General features: G+C 50.7%; 1 protein-coding gene across 1 annotated transcript in view; it reads right to left on the bottom strand.

Annotated features, from left to right (window-relative positions):
• The window catches only part of TBC1D32 (TBC1 domain family member 32), an 886600-nt gene that overhangs the window by 310935 nt on the left and 557142 nt on the right, over positions 1-18523 (bottom strand). The window lies entirely within an intron of this gene.

The following is an 18523-nucleotide window of genomic DNA, read 5'->3' as shown; positions in this document are numbered from 1 at the left end:
GAGCAAGTAGAACTTCTCTACATTAGCCATTGTAACATTGAACCTTTTGCCCACTCTCTTCATTAGAGCATAAATCCAGGCTATGTCGTCTAGTGGGGAATCTGGTAGGGTGGGGGATTTATAGTAGGACAGTAGGCAGCCTCTGAGGCGTTTTGGAGTCCAAACTCTGGCTAAGTAGGATTGCAGCCTCCTTGGTGTATGAAAATGTAGCTTCTGCAGAAAAATTCATTATCAACGCTGTTGTCATTATTCCTGGACTTGTCATCAGAAGGAGGGACATCCTCGGAGTGGCAGTCAACTATGTCGAGAATGGTTTTGCCATTGACAGTGATCTCCTCTTGGCCCTTGTCAAGGCTTTCCTCATGGATGACAATGGGAACGTCGTTGATTTTTTCTTTAATCCGGAGGATGAACTTAGACAGAACATCATAAGAAACTCTATTTTTGTGCTGTTTTGTAACACAGTTGGAGTTCGTCCTTCCTAGACTGTTTTACAGAAGAAGCTCCTGTTTTTTCCTGTTAGGAGGTGGCTGCAGGTACTTTAGAGTCTAAGCGCAACTCTAGAAACCCTACAGGTTTCCTTTTTTCGTGCTGCTTTTGTGGAAGTGCTTGGTGGAGCAGTATGCACTGAATCATCCATAGAGGAGGAGGCATATGCCTTAGTAGGAGGGTATTTTCAATTTCTTTCCAAAACATACAGTCTAAATCTCCTCTCTCTGTTCTTCAGGGTCTTATATGGAAATGTTTGACAAATGTTACAGAGCAAAGCCTTGTGCCCTGGATAAAGACAATAAATACATTGCTCATGTGGATCAGTAGAATAGATCTTTATGTGTTTATAGGTAGATCTGAATTTCAAAAGATATTTCTTCTCTTAGTCAGTTATGATACCAGTTAGGGGCAAAGGTAAAGTCTGCCTGGCCCAGAAACTGGAGATTATCCACAAAATGCACCTTAAAAATAACTTACAGTTCTCGGAAAGCTGAAGTTAGGGCTGGTTCAGTTCCACGTTAGACTGGAATGGACACAGGATGATTTCATTGAGAAATTGGAGCAGAGCTCTTCTTGGGAACACACAAGACATAATAGAAAACTAAGCTAAGGTGGGTACTCAGGGGAGCAGTAGAGCCAGCACTTCCACTTCATCTGCTGAAATTCAGATTGTTTCAAATGAGGTGGATGTGCTACTAAACAAACACTGTTGTTGAATCCAGTTGCTATCTTAATACTGTTTACTACTATTTAAGATTAGTGGGGATTCTCAGCCTGACAATGGTGATTCAAAGCATGGAAATATGTGAAAGATCCAATGCTGGAGAAATGATTTTGTGATTATATGCAGAATTAAAAGTCTTTACACATTACGCATGCAGCTTGAACTGAAAAATACCTTGTTCCACATAGGAAAGTGGAATAGGAGGGGCAGCAACAGGCCACATTTCTCACACAAAGAACTTGGGCGGCTCATTCGCTAAGGCAGAGGAGTGTCGCCCTAGTGCTCTGTGAGCAGTGTAAAAAAGAAAACTAAAAGGATAATACCTAGCATTATCGTTTTAGTTTTCCTTCCTGCTCAGGTGCGGGAGGGGGATGATGGGCCGGGCTGGCCAGTGCAGGGGTGGAATGTAAAGCACACTCCAAAGTGCGCATGACGGTTTGACCAGCCCAAGGGGGCCGGTCAAACAATCATGCGCACTTTGCATCTTGAAAAGAAGTTATGACTTTCAGCAAGAAGGCCGCCCGAGTCCTCAGCATCAGTATGTTTGGAATAAAAATGGTGGACAGTGGTTGCACCACAACACGCAGAAGAGTCTGCTATCAGGAAGATAGTTTTTAAGATCAGAAGGTGCAGCTGTGCATCATCTCTAAAGGAGTACATATGAGAAATGTCAAGAGCAAGGTAAGGTGTTACTGCGGCATCAGAAACTGTTTGGGAGGAAACGTAGGTCAAACCTTTAATAAACTGCATCACAATAGGTGATTTAAACAAGGATGATTGATCTAGAAAACATATAAAACTCAAAAGGGCTGACAAATAATCTTTAGTAAAGCCTATTGCAAAGCCTTGCTGGGAGAAAGACAAATCACACAATAACACATATAACACATCCAAAAATGTGGCTTCTAAATGATCTGTCTTGCGGACTCCACACCAGGCCACAAATGAGTACCAGTGCCTGGTATAAATGGCTTTCGTACTTAACAGCAAACATGATATCACAACCTCAGATGGTAGATGAAACACAGTCAACTGCTACCACTCAATCTCCATGCACTGGGGTATAAACTGTGCAGGTTCAGTGCAGAACCATAGTAAGCTAATGTGACTGAAGATCTTCCTGAAGTGTCAACCTGATCGGGGGACAGACACTCATGCCCAGGAGAACAAGTTACTTGCCTTTGATAATGCTCTTTCTGGTAAGTAAATTATTCTGCTGACAGAGACTTCTAATTGCAGCTTTCTCACCTTTTGAATAGATACCAAAGGAAGTCCTATTGGGAGGTGGTTCTGCGAATCGGCTCAAACCAAAAAGTCCAGTGGGAACAGGCGGCAAAATGCCCCTCTCTGCAAACCTTGCTGTCCAAAGAGTAGTGCTTGTAAAGTGTTGAGGGAAGCCCACATAGCTGTTATGCAAATGTCCACAACAGGAACTCCACATGCCAATGCATTGGTAGAAGCCTCAGCTTTGGAACAATGGGCCCTTAACCCTTCCAGGGGCTGCTAGTTGGCCAGTGTGTAGCAGATCTTTATGCAGAGCATGATCCTGTGAAAGATGGTCCTTTTCTACACAGCTTTTCCAGTCTTTGATACCGTGAACCCCACATAGAGCTGATCAACCACTCTGAGTTCTCTCATGCAATCAATGTAAACGTTCAACGCTCTTTTGTGGTCTAGACGATGGTGTCCTTTCTCCTCCTCCTTTGAGGGGTGAGGCAGAGCATAGCATGCCAGTAAGGGGATGGGTTGACCAATGTGGAACAGCATCACTACTTTGGTAAGGAAGGATGCCCTAGCCTGCAGAAACAATCTGTCTGGGAAGATGGTGCTATACAGCAGGTCGACATAGAAAGCTTGAAACTCACTCACCCACTGTGCTGATGTTTCGGCAACGAGGAACACTATTGAGATTGTGAAGGCATAGAGGACAGCTGTGTAAAGGCTCAAATGGAGTACACATCAAAAATGTCAACCACAGGCATGTACAGTTTTTGTATAGGGACACTTGGGTACCAAGACAAAGTCAACCACCTATGGAGAAAGGTTAAAGGTGCTCAGCCATCATCGCTCAATCTCCAAGCATGAAGGTGGCGATTGCGGAAGGTCCGGTGTAAGACCCAGTCCTTTTGCAGCAACAGCAGATATTCCTGGAGGAAGAGCCTGATCAGAGGACATATTCTCACATACAGGAGCTTTGGATACCATACTCTCCATTCTCAATTCGGGGCCACTAGGATGCACTGGGCCCGGTTGTTCCTCATCCTCTTCAGAACTCGGGGCAGAAGACATTGGCGGGAAGACATATATGAGCCTCAAGTTCCAACTTAGGTGGAACATGTCTTAAAGAGAGATGCCTAGGAAACGCCAACGTGCCAAACTAGTGATATTGCACGTTCTCAGTGGTGAGAGAATATCAAGCTAAGGTTCTCCCCATGCATGGATGAAACCTTGCACCACCTCTGGGTGTAACTGCCACTTGTAATCCACTAGGCGTCAATGCTGAGTTTGCCCACTCTTCCATTCAAAAATACCGCTAGGTGGTTCACCACCAGGAAGATTACTTGATGGTACAGCCATTTTAGGAGGCACAGAGCCTCCTGGCACAGGGTCCACGACACTACTCCGTCCTCCAATACCACATGGTAGTGGTGTGGTCTGTGAGCACCTGCACCAGCCTTCCCTTGATGGAGGGCAGGAAAGCTTTACTCATCAAGTGGATGGCCCTCACCTCCAGACGGATGATGTAGAGCCGGCCCTCTGCCAGAGGCCCAAGGCCTCTCATCTCCACTTCTCCCAGGTGGCTGCCCCAACCCAACAGTGATGCATCCATCACCAGTGACAGCATTAGGCGGGGTAGGGAGAGAGGCTGCCACTGATCAAATCGCGATTGAGCAACTACATCTGCAGGTCTTTTGCAGTCTCCTCTAAGATCTGGACATGGTCGGAGAGTTCCCCTTGATGTTGAGCCCACTGTGACTTAAGATCCCACTGCAGAGCGTGCAATTGTTGAATGCCGTGCTTGACCAGAAGAATACACAAGGCCATCAGTCCTAGCAGCCTCACAGTCGACCTCATGGAAATCCAGGACATAGGCTGACAGAGCGCGATCATAGCCTGAATCTCCTGGACTTTCCTTTACAGAGAAAAGGCATGAAGCTGGAACATATCTAGAATGGCTCCAGTGAAAGGGAGCGTCTGAGAAGGAGTCAGGTGTGGTTTCAGCACATTGATAATGAACCCCAAAGATGTCAGGAGGTTCACTGTAGTGTGGAGGTGGGTGACGACTGACTGGGGCGTACTCGGCTTCGGCAGCCAGTCGTTGAGGTGGAGGAGGTCTGGGTCCCCCGACCTCCAAAGGTGTGTTACCACCATCACTATAGTGGACACCTGAGGGGCGCTGGTGAGGCCAAAGGGAAACGCAACAAAATGAAAATGTCCTTGTTCCACTATGAACTGCAGATAGCGCCTATGGGGCCGTAGGACAGGGATGTAAAAAAATAAGCATCATGAAGGTTCAATGCGACCATCCAGTCTCCAGGGTCAAGGCCAGACAGGACCTGGGACAGAGTGAGCATCTTGAATTTGCCTTTCCGAAGAAAGGTGTTGAGAGGGCACAGGTTTAAAGTGGGACGAAGGCCTCTGTATTTCTTTAGCACCAAGAAGTAGCGAGAGCAACAACCACAAACCAATTCTGATGCAGGCACCTTCCCAATAGCCCCTTTGGCCAAAAGGGCTTACACTTCCTGCTGTAAAACAGACAGATGCCTCCATCAGCCATTTTGAGGATTGAAGAAAGTGCAGTAGAGCAGCGAGGAAGGGTAGGGCATACCCATTCTCCATAATTAGGTTCCACCTTTCTGACGTTATTGCTTGCTGCCTGGTAAAAATCACAGAATACTGCCTCTATCTGGGTGGCTAGGCTCCACGAAGGGCACGCTAAAGGGTTTGGCAGTAATGGCTGCAGAGGGAAGGGGTGGGTGGGTGGATTGTTAGACTGACTGGTGCGCTGTCCCTGACCTTGGGATCAGTGGGTGCCACAGACTCTGGCACAAAAGGGCTGTGAACTCTGCTAAGTGGTTGTCTGTATGGGATTCCCCTGTCAGAGTCACGGAATGGTTGAAAAGGTTGGTGTGGTTGGCGGAGCAGACAAGCTCCAGGGCAAAGCCTTGTCCCCGAAAAAGCGATTCCAAAGGGCATGTCCATAAGGAATGTCTGTACATCGCTGGAAAAACCTGTAGATCTCAAACAGCGTGACGATGGATAGAGACGCTAGTGCCAATAGCTCGACCAATAGAGTCCATGGTATCCATGCCACAATTGATAGTACATTTTGCAGGATCGTGGCTATCTTGTATAGCTTGGGTCAGTATGGAGCGACGGACTTCCAGGTCCTCAGGGAGAACTTAAGCGTGGAAATAGAAGCCTTAAAAGCAACTGGCATTAACGAACAAGTTACTTTCCTTCGGTAACGATGTATCTGTAAGAAACATTAGTTAGTTAGATTCCTCACCTTAGAATATCCCCAGGCGTCAGACTGGATCCGGAAGATTTTTCGTCAGCAATACCCCTTGCGCGTCGCTAGGCGTCGTCTGCGGCTCCGCGTCCGTCATCGGCGTCGTGCGCCGGGATGACGTCGGAGTACTTAGACGCCGCCCTCGCGCGCTGACGTCAGTTCTTGTACATAGCCTTCCGCGCCAGGAACGCAGAGCCATGCAAAGACCGACACTGGTGCCAAAAATAAAATCTAGGGGCCTGAAAAGGATAACCTTAACCCTAGATGTCAGTTCGCAGAACGGGGAGGATGGGTGGGTCGGTGAGGAATCTAACTAACTAATGTTTCTTACAGATACATCGTTACCGAAGGAAAGTAACTTGTTAATCTGAAAGAAACACGTTAGTTAGATTCCTCACCTTAGAATAGATACCCAAGCAATACCATCCCCGGTGGTGGGTCTGCGAACCAAGATCACACCAGAAAGTCCTGGAGGACAGAACGGCCAAAGAAGCCATCCCTCCGGACTTGGCTGTCAAGGCAATAATGCCTGGCAAACGTGTGTAGCGAAGCCCACGTCGCCGCCTGACAGATGTCCTGCAAAGGGACTCCCCGTCCCAAGGCAGTAGTAGCCGCTGTGGCCCGAGTAGAATGGGCGCGCAGCCCAACAGGAGGGTCCTTTTTTGCCAAAGAGTAACAAATTTTGATGCACAGAACGACCCACCGAGAGATGGTCCGTTTGTGCACAGCTTTCCCCTTCTTAGCACCCACGTATCCAACGAAAAGTTGGTCGTCCACCCGGAACTGCTTTGTGCGGTCCAAATAAAAGGAGAGCGCACGTTTTGGGTCCAGACGGTGGAGCCTCTCTTCCTCTTTGGAAGGATGCGGAGGCGGAAAGAAGGTGGGCAAGGTGACAGACTGCCCAAGATGAAATGAAGTCACCACTTTCGGAAGAAAGGAGGGACGAGGCCGAAGGACAACCTTGTCCGGATGAACAGACAGAAAAGGAGGCTTTGAAGATAAAGCCTGGAGCTCACTCACCCGTCTAGCCGAGGTGATGGCTACCAGAAAAGCAGTCTTAAGAGTCAGAAGACGAAGAGGACAATTGTGAAGAGGCTCGAAGGGAGCGCACATCAGGAATGTCAAGACCAGATTCAAGTCCCACTGAGGCATTACAAAAGGGACAGGAGGGAACGTGTGAGTAATGCCTTTTAGAAAGCGTGTAACCACAGGGGACTTGAAGAGAGAAGGCTGATCAGGAAGCCGCAAGAAGGCGGAGATGGCAGCAAGATAACCTTTCAGGGTGCCCAGGGCAGAGCCCTGCCGGGCCAGAGAAAGAAGAAAAAGGAGAACCTCAGAAAGAGGGGCGGAAAGGGGATCCACAGCCTTTGCTGTGCACCATGCCACAAATTTGTTCCACCGGCAGGCGTATACCGTCTTTGTGGAGGGACGCCTGGCTGCCAGAATGCTACCGGCAGTACCACAGGACGGGTAGGTTTCCGGTCCCGTGAAGGAAGAACAGAACTTCACAGCGCGGCACTACCGACGGAGCCCTTCCAAGACGAGGGGAGGGTTGAGAAGTAGGACTTTAGTATAAGAACGGGTCCTTCCAATCATTACCATAATCAGGTTTGTCTAGGGATACAGTGTGTCTTTTCCTGATCCCTGGTCTTTTCTTTAATTGGTCCTGATGAAGCGCTAAGGATCCCCTAGGGACCATTCTGTAGCGCGAAACATGTCGACCCCCTTTTTTTAAACTACACTTTATCACATTGACACTCGGGTTGAGAGAAGTGGGAATTTATTTGTTTTTATTTCCCCTCTCACAACGGCACATACGTGCATCTCCATCCCCGTTGACTTTTACTCTGAAGCAGGGGTCCGACGAATAAAACTGACAGGGCCTCCTGCTCCATTTTAATTCACATTCACTGACACCCTTTTTTTCCCACATACCCGCACTCACCACTGTGGCACACTCCTAAAAGATCTCCGCTAGAGAGCCCCTTGGGGCCCGTGAGGGACTGCAGCGCCACCCCCACGAGGAGCTACATTGCCCGATGATGATGCTATACACTCGAAAGGGTGTGTGAGGGCACTACGTACAAAACCTAGGAGTACCTTTCTCTTTCTTCACACACTCACCTATCCTAGGAGACTACCCCTCTTCTTTAGAACACCACATAATCAGTGGCTGTGTTCCCCTTCATTCATAGGAACTGATACCATCCATTGTAATCTTATGCCAGAATGATATCACAGACTTCAGGAGGCAAGTCAAATGGCATCAACTGCCGCCGCTCAATCTCCACGCATGGAGGTGGAGGCTGGACAGGTTCGGGTGGAGGACCGTCCCCTGCTGCTGCGACAGAAGATCCTCCCGAAGGGGCAGACGTATCGGGGGATCGGTCAACATACTGAGTAGCTCGGGATACCAGTATCTTCGTGCCCAATCCGGAGCCACCAAGATGACTTGGGCCCGGTCGTGCCTGATCTTCTTCAGCACTCTGGGCAGAAGTGGTATAGGCGGAAAGGCGTACAACAGACCGCAACTCCACTCGTGACGAAAAGCGTCGCCGAGCGAGTGCCGCCTTGGAAATTCCAACGCGCAGAACTGCTGACATTGCGCGTTCTCTTCGGTGGCGAATAGATCTAACCAAGGCTCTCCCCACTGCTGAAAGAGACCTTGCGCCACTTCGGAGTTCAGACGCCATTCGTGATCCATCATGCACCGGCGGCTGAGTTTGTCCGCTCTGGCGTTCAGAGAGCCCGCCAGATGTTGAACCACTAGGGTGACGCCCTGGTGTTCCAGCCACGTCCAGAGGCGCAGAGCCTCCTGACAAAGGGTCCACGACCCCACCCCGCTCTGTTTGTTGCAATACCACATGGCGGTGGTGTTGTCCGTGAACACCTGCACGACACTGCCCCTGACAGAGGGAAGGAAGGCTTTCAGTGCAAGTCGGATCGCCCTCAACTCCAACAGGTTGATGTGGAGACGAGACTCCGCCGGAGACCAGAGGCCTCTGATCTCCGCCTCTCCCATATGGCCACCCCATCCCAGGAGGGACGCATCCGTCACTACGACATGCTCCGGTTGGGGAAGGGAGAGGCTCCTGCCCATGACCCAATCGCGGTCCGTGAGCCACCACTGCAACTGCTGTGCAGTGCCCTCCGAGATCAAGACATGGTCGGACAGGTTGCCGTGATGCTGGGCCCACTGAAACTTCAGGTCCCACTGCAGAGCCCGCATGCGCCGCCTGGCGTGATGCACTAGTAGGATGCAGGAGGCCATCAGCCCCAGAAGCCGCAACACTAGCCTGACCGAAACCCAGGATAGAGGCCGAAAGATGGGAATCAGGGCCTGTATATCCCGGACCCGCTGTTCCGGTGGATAGACCCGGAACTGCGCCGAATCGAGAACCGCTCCGATGAAGAGGAGCTTCTGAGAGGGACTCAGGTGTGACTTCGGCACGTTGATGGAAAACCCCAGCAAATGCAGGAGATCCGCCATAGTCTGGAGGTGGGAGATGACTGTCTGGGGCGAGCCCGCCTTCAACAACCAGTCGTCGAGATAGGGGAAGACTGGAACCCCTGATCTGCGCAGATGAGCTGCGACCACCGCCATCACTTTCGTGAACACCCGAGGGGCACTGGTGAGGCCGAAGGGGAGCACGGTAAACTGAAAGTGCTCTTGGCCCACCGTGAACCGCAGGTAACGCCGGTGGGCCGGCAGGACGGGGATGTGGAAATAAGCGTCCTGCAAGTCCAACGCTACCATCCAGTCTCCGGGGTCTAGGGCAGCTAGAACCTAAGCCAAAGTCAACATCTTGAACCGTTCCTTCCGGAGGAAGGCATTGACGTTCCAAAGGTCCAAGATAGGGCGTAGGCCCCCTTTGCCCTTCTTGGGAACCAGAAAGTAGTGGGAATAACAACCACGACCTACTTCTGGGCTCGGAACGCGTTCGACGGCCCCCTTGGCCAAGAGGGCGGAAACCTCCTCGTGGAGAAGATGCAAGTGATCCCCCGAGATACGGTGGTGCTGCGGTGGCATGGCTGGAGGGGTCGTCTCGAAGGGGAGGGAGTAGCCCCTTCGGACGATTTGCAGCACCCACCTGTCCGATGTGATGGACCGCCAGTGGAGCAGGTGATGGCGAACTCTGCCGCCCACTGGCGTGGAATGGGCCTGAAAGCTCGGACTAGGAAGGCTTTGAGGCGGATGCTGCCGGGGTGGATGTGGGCTGACCTTGTCGACCTCCAGATCCGCCTCGGCGGAAACCACGTCTGCGACCGCGCGCAGGTTGGTTCTGCGGCTGGTGGCTAGGCGCACGTGAGGAGGCACCCCTTCCTTGGCCACGAAAGGGGCGAAAAGCGGAAGATTGCGACCGCGGGGCCGAGAGGCCCAAGGACTTGGCCGTAGCCCGGGAGTCCTTAAAGCGGTTCAGCGCACTGTCCGCCTTCTCGCCAAACAGGCGAGTGCCATCAAACGGCATGTCCATGAGAGTGCTCTGGACATCGCCGGAAAACGACGTGGACCGCAGCCAGGCGTGACGTCGAAGCGCCACAGTGGTGGAAATGGCCCTACCCAGCGAGTCCGTGGTGTCAAGCCCACAACGTATGGCATGTCGTGCGGCATCTCTCCCATCGGCCAGAGCCTGGGTAAGTCGTGTCCGGACCTCCTCCGGACACAGGGGCAGCGCGTCCTCCACCGCATCCCACAGAGAGTGGGAATAACGGTCCAAGAGACAAGCGGTGTTCAAAGACCGCAGGCCCAAACTAAGGGATGAGAACAGTTTCTTGCCAAACTGCTCCAGTCTCTTGGAATCCCGGTCCGGCGGGGCGGTCGGGAAAGAGGATTGGGAGGTGGAGGCCTGGATAACCAGGCTCTCAGGGGTAGGGTGTTGGGACAGAAAACTGGGGTCGCCCGGAGCAGGGCGGTGGCGCCTGGCAACGTTCCTGTCCACAGGAGGAACTGTGGAGGGCTTGGACCAGGTGCCCTGCAGAACGTCAGTGAGGGCTTCATTGAACGGCAGCAGAGGCTCAGTGGAGCTTGCTGCAGATTGAAGCACCTCAGTGAGGACGTTCGTCCTCACAGCCACGGCAGGTAGCTCGAGCCCAAGGGCTGCGGCCGCCTTGCGCAGCACCACGGAGAAAGCAGCACCCTCCTCCGAAGCCACAGTCGGAGGAGAGATGAATCCAGTGTCTGGCGAGGTATCCAGACCACTGGCCTCCCCCAGTTCATCTGCCCAGTCCTGGGACAGTTGGGCCTGATGGGCCATAGGATCCTCGGATCCCTCCCAGTAGTCCCCCTCATCCGACTCCTGGTGTAGAGGAGAAAGTAACGGAGCCGGGCGGTAGACAAAATGTGTCTCTAGCGGCGTCGATCTCGGCGTCCATCGACGCCGGACCGGCGCCGGGCCCGGACCGGGACTAAACTGGGGCACGGCGTCGAGCGGAGTCGACGTCGGCGTCGGGGGTGGAACCGGAGTCGACGCCGGTGGAGGAGTGACAAGGTTGACCGGCGTCGACGGGGACTCGAGAACGGGTCCCTCGGGTGCTTGCGGCGTCGAGGCCGGAGCCGTCAACGGCGCCGGGGCCGGAGCCGCCGGCTGGCAAGGCAACCCAGTCGGGTCCGCGGGGCCCGAAGGCGCACCAGCGGGCGCCGACGGCGGAGCCAGGTTCCTCATGGCCGAGAGGAAGGCACTGACTTCCGCCGGCGTCGCGTTAGTCCCAGGGACCGGAGGGTATGGGGACGGACGCGGCGCCTGCGGCTCCGCCGGAGCCGCGGGGGTGGAACCACCCTGACCCTCGACCGAGTCGCGCGACCGGCGAGGGGAGTCCGAAGAGCGATGACGTCTCTTGGACTTCTTGGAATGCTTCGAGTTACCCGAAGACTTTGATCCCGACGACCGATGGTGACGTCGGCTGCGGCTCCGCGACCGATCCTTGGACCTCCTCCTGGACCGGGATCGAGAGACGCGCGGAGCCGAGTGGCGAATCTCGAGAAGCTTACGGGACCGCTCCCGTCTAGCCTTCGAGGTCAGGGCCTTACAGTCCGAGCACGACTCCGCGTCGTGGTCGAGGCCCAAACAGTACAGGCACCGGCGGTGATGGTCCGTAACCGACATCAATCGGCTACAGTCCGTACAGGCTTTAAACCCAGGCATCCTACCGGCACCGGTGTCGATAGACAGGATCAAAAAGTTAGTCAAAAATTGACTAAAGGGGTAGCTCTCCCGGATCTGTGCTTACTGGCGCGGAAAAAAGAAGAACTGACGTCAGCGCCCGAGGGCGGCGTCTAAGTACTCCGACGACGTCATCCCGGCGCACGACGCCGACGACGGACGCGGAGCCGCAGACGACGCCTAGTGACGCGCAAGGGGTATTGCTGACGAAAAATCTTCCGGATCCAGTCTGATGCCTGGGGATATTCTAAGGTGAGGAATCTAACTAACGTGTTTCTTTCAGATTGACCAGACAGTTAGACCTGTGGAAGAAAATGCCCTCTTTCCACATGTCTCTATCCTCTTAGGCTCCCTATCCAGAGGAGTAGTCGGGAAAGCATTCTGGTCTGTCCTGCTAGTGAAAGCTTGCACCACCAAGCTCTCTGGACATGTGTGCTCAGTCAGATAGGCGGGGTTGCTGGTGGCAGGGCAATGGCACAGAGCAATCTGGTGATTCACTGTGGGACCAGAACAAGACTTGGCCAAGGCCCCTAAAAGAGTTTCGGTGAGAAGAGGACCTCAATAAAGGGCAGTGAGGGCTCAGTATTGGCCTGCCCTGTTTGAACAACTTCAGTTAGCACGTTAGTGTTGACGTTCAAGGTGGGCAGCTGAAGGTCAAAAACCTCAGCTGCCACCGCATGACCATTGTGAAGGAAGCAATTTCCTCACTGGACAGTCTGGAGGGGAGACTAGGCCAGAATCACAAGAGGTGTTGAGGCCACTGTAATCCTGGAGGTCCTCATACCAATTGTCTGCAGGGTAGGGTTGCCCAAACTGGTCTCCCGCATCATACTCATTGCCAGAGCCTGGCCCAAATAGGAAATACAGACTATTAAATCTATCTAGTGGAACACAGAAACAGAGAGGCTCAGGTGGAGCAGTCCAGGGATGTGACTCGATGGACACTGAGTGTGGCCTCGGTCAAGATCGGGACGGCGCAATCTCTCAGTCGGACAGCACAATGGGTATTGCCTTGTCCGCCAGTGTTGATGGAGTCATCATCGGCGTCGATGTTCCGTGTACCTGTGTGGAATGTAAAGACAGAGGTGGAGACAGCAAAGATGCAGACAGGGGCCTAGTAGCAGACTCAGGATGTCCAACTCGCACTGAGGGGAAAACCCGCCGAGGTTGAAAGGAACACAGGAACCCAGTGCTCCACTCAAGCCTGAATGAGTCTCATAGGGAGAGCTTCCGTCGGAACTCCAATGCTCAAAAGTTTGATGTTCTAGATGGTGGCAAACAAATCTAGCCAGGGGTTATCCCACTGTTGGGAGATGCCCTTTGCCCCCTTGGTATTCAGACACCATTTGTGACCCATCAGGCACTGCTGTCTGGGATTGCCACCCCCTCACCCACCTTCCCCACAGCATTTAAGGATCCCTCCAAGTGGTTCATAATAAGTGAGATGCCCTGATGCTCCAGCACAGAGCTTCTTGGCACAATACCATGGACCCCACTCAACCCTGTTAATTGCAGAACCACATGGCAGTGGTACTGTCCTTGAGGACCTGTACCAACCTACCCCTGATGACGGGCAGGAATGCCTTCACTACCAGACAAATGGCCTACAGCTTCAACAGAACAATATAAAGCCGGGTTTCTGCTGAAGATCAGAGTCCTGTGATCTCTACCTCCACCAGATAATCTCCCCAACCTAGCAATAACACATCTGTCATCAGCACTGGGTCGTGAAGTGAGAGGGGTATGCCTCCTATCCAATTGTGGTCAAGCAGGCACCACTGCAGATTGCTTGCAGTCACCTCCAAAACTTAGATGGCATCTCACTGGTTGCCCTGGATTTGGGGCCTACTGTGACTTCAGATTCCATGGCAGAGCCTGCATGAGACACCTAGTGTAGTCGAAAAGCAGGATGTAGGAGGCTAACAAGGTAAGACGCCTCAGACCTGCTCCCACCAAGATCCAGGCCCAAGGCTGACACATCGGAATCATAACTCAAATGTCCTGGAATTGTTGCACTGGAGGGAAGGCCCTAAACTGTACCATATCCAGGACAGTTCCAATGAAAGAAAACCTCTGCAAAGTAGTCGGTGGCACCTGCAGCTAGTTGCTCATGAACCCAAATTAGGCCAGGAGAGGTTTGTAGTCTTCTGAAGGTGGTCTACGACTGACTGTGGGGAGCCTGCCTTCAACATCTAGTCATGGAGGTAGGGGAAGGTTGGTATCCGCGACCTCTGAAGATGAGTGGTGACCATCACTTTCATTTTCGGGAACACCTGAGGGGCACCGGTGAGGCCGAAGGGGATGACGCCAAACTGACAATGCTCCTGGCCTACCTTGAACCACAAGTAATTTCTATGGGACTACAGGACGGTTACATGAAAATATGTTTCCTGCAGGCTCAAGGCTACCATGCAGTTGCTGGATCCTGGGCAGACAAATCCTGGGCAAGGGAGGGCATTCTTAATTTGTCCTTCTGTAGGAAGGAATTCGGAGGACTAAGATAAAGCAAGGAAGGACAAAGCATCTATCTTTCTTTGCTACAAGAAAAGAGCAAGAGTTGTAACCTCGCCTAGTCTGTAACGTGCTCGATGACTCATTTGGAGAGCAAAGACCTGTACTTCTTGCAACAGAATGGACAGGTGTTCCCCTGTGATTCGCTCCGATGAGGGGTGGAAGCTTTGGCGGCAAAGCAGAAATGAAAGGTAGGGTATACCAATACTGAACAATGTAGAGGACTCATCTGTCAGATGGGATGGATTGCCACACTGGGAAGAAAATAATGGATTTTTTCTCAGACCGGATGCGGAGAGTCACTGATGGAAAGCTAAATCTTCATAATGGCTGTTGCCATAGGTAAAGGGGTATGGTAAGACTGATGCCCATGATAGCATGCACTTTGTCTGACTGATCCTCGTTCCCAGCCTTTAAAGGACTGGGGGGATTGCACCAGAGTCTGAGGAGACTGACCTGCCTATACACCAGCCCAGTAGAATAGCCTCTGTGTTTCTAAAACTGGTGAGGAAACTGTTTGGCAGAGTGCAAGAGACCCAGGGAGCGTGTCATGGTCTTACTTTCCAGGTCGTGTTCTGAAGCAGAGCTGGCTTTTGGGCAGAATAGATGTGAGCCTACGAAAGGCATTTCTATGAGAGGCCTGTATGTCTCCAGAGAATCATGTGGAGTGCATCTTAGCATCCTTCCCAGACAATCTATAGAATCAGGGCCAGCACAAATCATCATGTATTTGACCTCATCTTGACTGTTCTGAATGTTGAGAGCCAGTGATGCCTTAAGGTCTTCAGGTACCTGTGGCAAGATCTCTGTGGCCTTGTCTCAGAGATCATGGGTTTATTGGCCCAACAAACAAAGTGTGTTGCCCGACCGCAATGCCAGGCTGGCGAAAGGGAACATTCTTTTTCAGAACACCTCAATCCCCTTATCCTCTCTAACTGGGGGAGACATGGAGAATGAGCTGGGGTTCAACTTAGTGGCTGAAGACTGAATCCCCAGGCTTTTCAGGAGTAGGGTGTTTTGTGAGGAAAGCCACATCACTAGGCACCAGTCTGAGACATCTGGCCACCTACCTATACAAAGGGAGTGGTGGCAGGAAGGCTTTTAACAGGTGCCCATTAAAATATCACTAAGTGCCTCTGAATTGGAGCAAGGGCTCAGATGTGGCTGCCTCATGATGCACAATTTAAATAAGAACATTTGTCTTTTCCTCCATGGAGAGTAGTTCTTGGCCCAAGACTTCAGCTGCATGCCTAACTACCACTGAAATTGACATTAGACAGCCAAATTGAGTTAACCCTGAATCAGGAAAGGTATCAATCCCACTGGCCTCATGTAAGTCTATGAAAAAATGATCGTTGTCATGATGGGGTGGGGGGTGTAAGCATCCCCATCACTTTCATTTCTGGGCACAGGCAAGTTATGATCAGAATCTGAGTCAAAAAGACAATGGAGCCTCTTAGGGCACATCCTCTCTAGAAGAGGGATAGGACTGAAACCAGCCTGTATGGAATCTGCCAGTTGAATTTCCACGATTTTGCAGTGTGACATCAAGATCAAGCCGAAGTCGATTCGGAGTCAGACATCAGAACCCACACCAGATCCTAATGTATGGACTGTTCCCACTGGAGTAGGGTTAAGTCTGATTTGCATATGGCTGGGTCAAAACTGAGGTGGCATGGGGTGAAAAATAACGATGGACTGGGATGCAGCCCTGAGTAATTATCACTGGCTGAGATTAATTCAAGAAAAAAAAGTGATGGATGGAATATCCAACACTTTTTTTTATACTTTAGTAAGTAGTGTTGACAGCATGCCTCTACTGCGTGCAAAGTATAGCCTGCTTTATTAAAAAGGGGTAAAGTACATGGAAAAAGTAGAAGGTGTCCCACCTTCAAAAAGCCAAGACCATTGTGTGGTCTCCCATAGAGGCTAGCCGCTGGTACTGCTACAAACGTTTCCTGCTTTCAACTGAATTTCAGAGCACCAGACCCAAGGAAAACAGCCCTGGCTGCCATTTGTGACAGTCCGGATTAGACTGCAAAGGAATGGTAATTATTCATTCTAAAACCAAGATTCTTCATAGCCTTGGAAGAAGGGAGGACCATGTTCATCTTATTTGTCACAAATGATACTTTCCAGAGCCTCTGGCTGTTATAATCATGGGCATCTCAATTTTAGCTTATCGTCCCTGGCAAAGAAACACACAAATATGAATTCGTGCAACACCCAACTTTGTAAGTTGTTTCATTGGGAGCAGCAAAAATCAATTTTTCCCACTTAATGTGTATTTCTTTTTGTCCTTCGGTTGCATTATCAAACACATTCAACAAACAGTATTTCTTTAGAATTCTATCTATATTATTAGACCATACATGTAATTCTTGAAAATCACATTGTATTTCAAATTGAGTTCTCATTGGAATGTTCAATGCAATTTAGACCACAAAAAGTCCTTCATCAAGGGTCAAATTAATTTTTCAATTGCTACAGCAAAAATAAAAAAAAACATTAAAGTTACAATTAATTACTATAGACAACACTGTCAAATCTAAGAAGTGATTCACATCATTTCATTTTTAAAACTAATGTGAGTCTTTTCACAGTGTTAAGTCCATCACTTACTCCAACAGCTAGCAACCACTACAGCCGTGCCAACGGACTTTGCAGGCTGCAAGACAAGGAAATATTTCCACTGTGGTGGGGGCCGGGGATTACTCTTAGGTGCCTCTTCCTGCCTGACCAGCAACGCTTGCCTCGGTAAGTCAAAGATCTTTTTTTCTTTGCTTGGCAACTTTGAATTAGTATTCCTAGAAACTTCTGTTTGCTGACAGCCAGAGCTACATAGGACTGGGAGGAGTATGGTAACTGGCGATCCGGCTGAAGCTCATCAGAAGGGAAAGACAATGTTGATGTGTCCGCTTTTGAGTCTACAATTGGGAACATCTAGCTTTAGGCTGTATCATGAGAAGATGCACCACATGACAGACATCTGAAACCCCAACATTTGCACCATGGGTAACAGTGCTGAGCCATATTTCCTTAGCAATAGGTCAGCAGAGCAGGTGACAGGATCATGTAGTAGTACATAGGGTGTGACTGTAGTTGATCAAGCCTCACAAACCAACCAACCAAACCAAAGAAGCTAGCTTGGCAGGGCAAATGATTCTTGGGGCATCTGCTTTCTTTTTATGCATTGTTTTGGAGCGGCTTTCCGGGAAGGCAGCAACAGTAAAGCACAACTGTCTTCGATGCTTCTTCCTGTGCCAAGGTTCTACGCTTGTTGACAGGGTGACACTCCCTATCACTACACTGACCTGAAAAGTGTGGAAGTGGGGCTCAACCACTGTAGTGAAAGAAGAGTCAGGTTGGGGCTGCAGTAAGTAGGGCTCAACCTCTGTAGTGGAAGAGGAGTTATGTTGGGGTTCCAATACAGACCATTCATAGGAAGAGGTGGTCTTGACTCCATGATGTAAGTCTCTGAAGCAAGTGAAGGCTTCAACCTACTGGTCCACATCCATGGAGAAAGGTGGACTTGACATGTCAGCACCATTTTCAGAAGGACTGATTGGCTCTTCCCTTTAGTGTAGTGGTGGTTTGTGGTCTCTGTCTCTAAATGAGGAGCAGCATACAACTTGACGATCTAATGGAGCCTCCAGAGCAGGGGGTTGGTCTACAACCAGAAAGATCATCTGCTTGTGGAAACTTCTTGATCTTCTCAGAGACAGTGACAAAAGTGTGCAGTTAGAAGTTGCCAGGCACTGCTGTATAGATCCTCTTTTGATTGAGTTCTTTTTTTGACCTTGCAGGTTGCCACTTACACCTTTTGCACTGAGTCAATGATGGTGGCTTCCATGACAAAGTGAGACGGTCACTGATGGAGATGCATCAATACCTCACTGGCAGGAAGTGAACTTAGTACATTGGGTCTAATTTACATTTTTGCAGATGGGTGCACCATCACAAACATGATGGATATCCCGTCCACATTATTACAAGTGCATTATTTCCTAATAAACTTGTAATAAGGCGGTTGAGATATCGGTCACGTTTGTGGCAGAATGCCGGGATATCTATCACGTTTGTGAAATAATGCCTGTCCGCCAAACTCTCAATCAGACCTTT

This window comes from Triturus cristatus, chromosome 6 (genome assembly GCF_964204655.1).
Source record: "Triturus cristatus chromosome 6, aTriCri1.1, whole genome shotgun sequence".
In the NCBI taxonomy this organism is placed as follows: Eukaryota; Metazoa; Chordata; class Amphibia; order Caudata; family Salamandridae; genus Triturus; species Triturus cristatus.
Note: the sequence above shows the minus strand (reverse complement) of the source record. Positions and strands in the feature narration are given on the sequence as shown.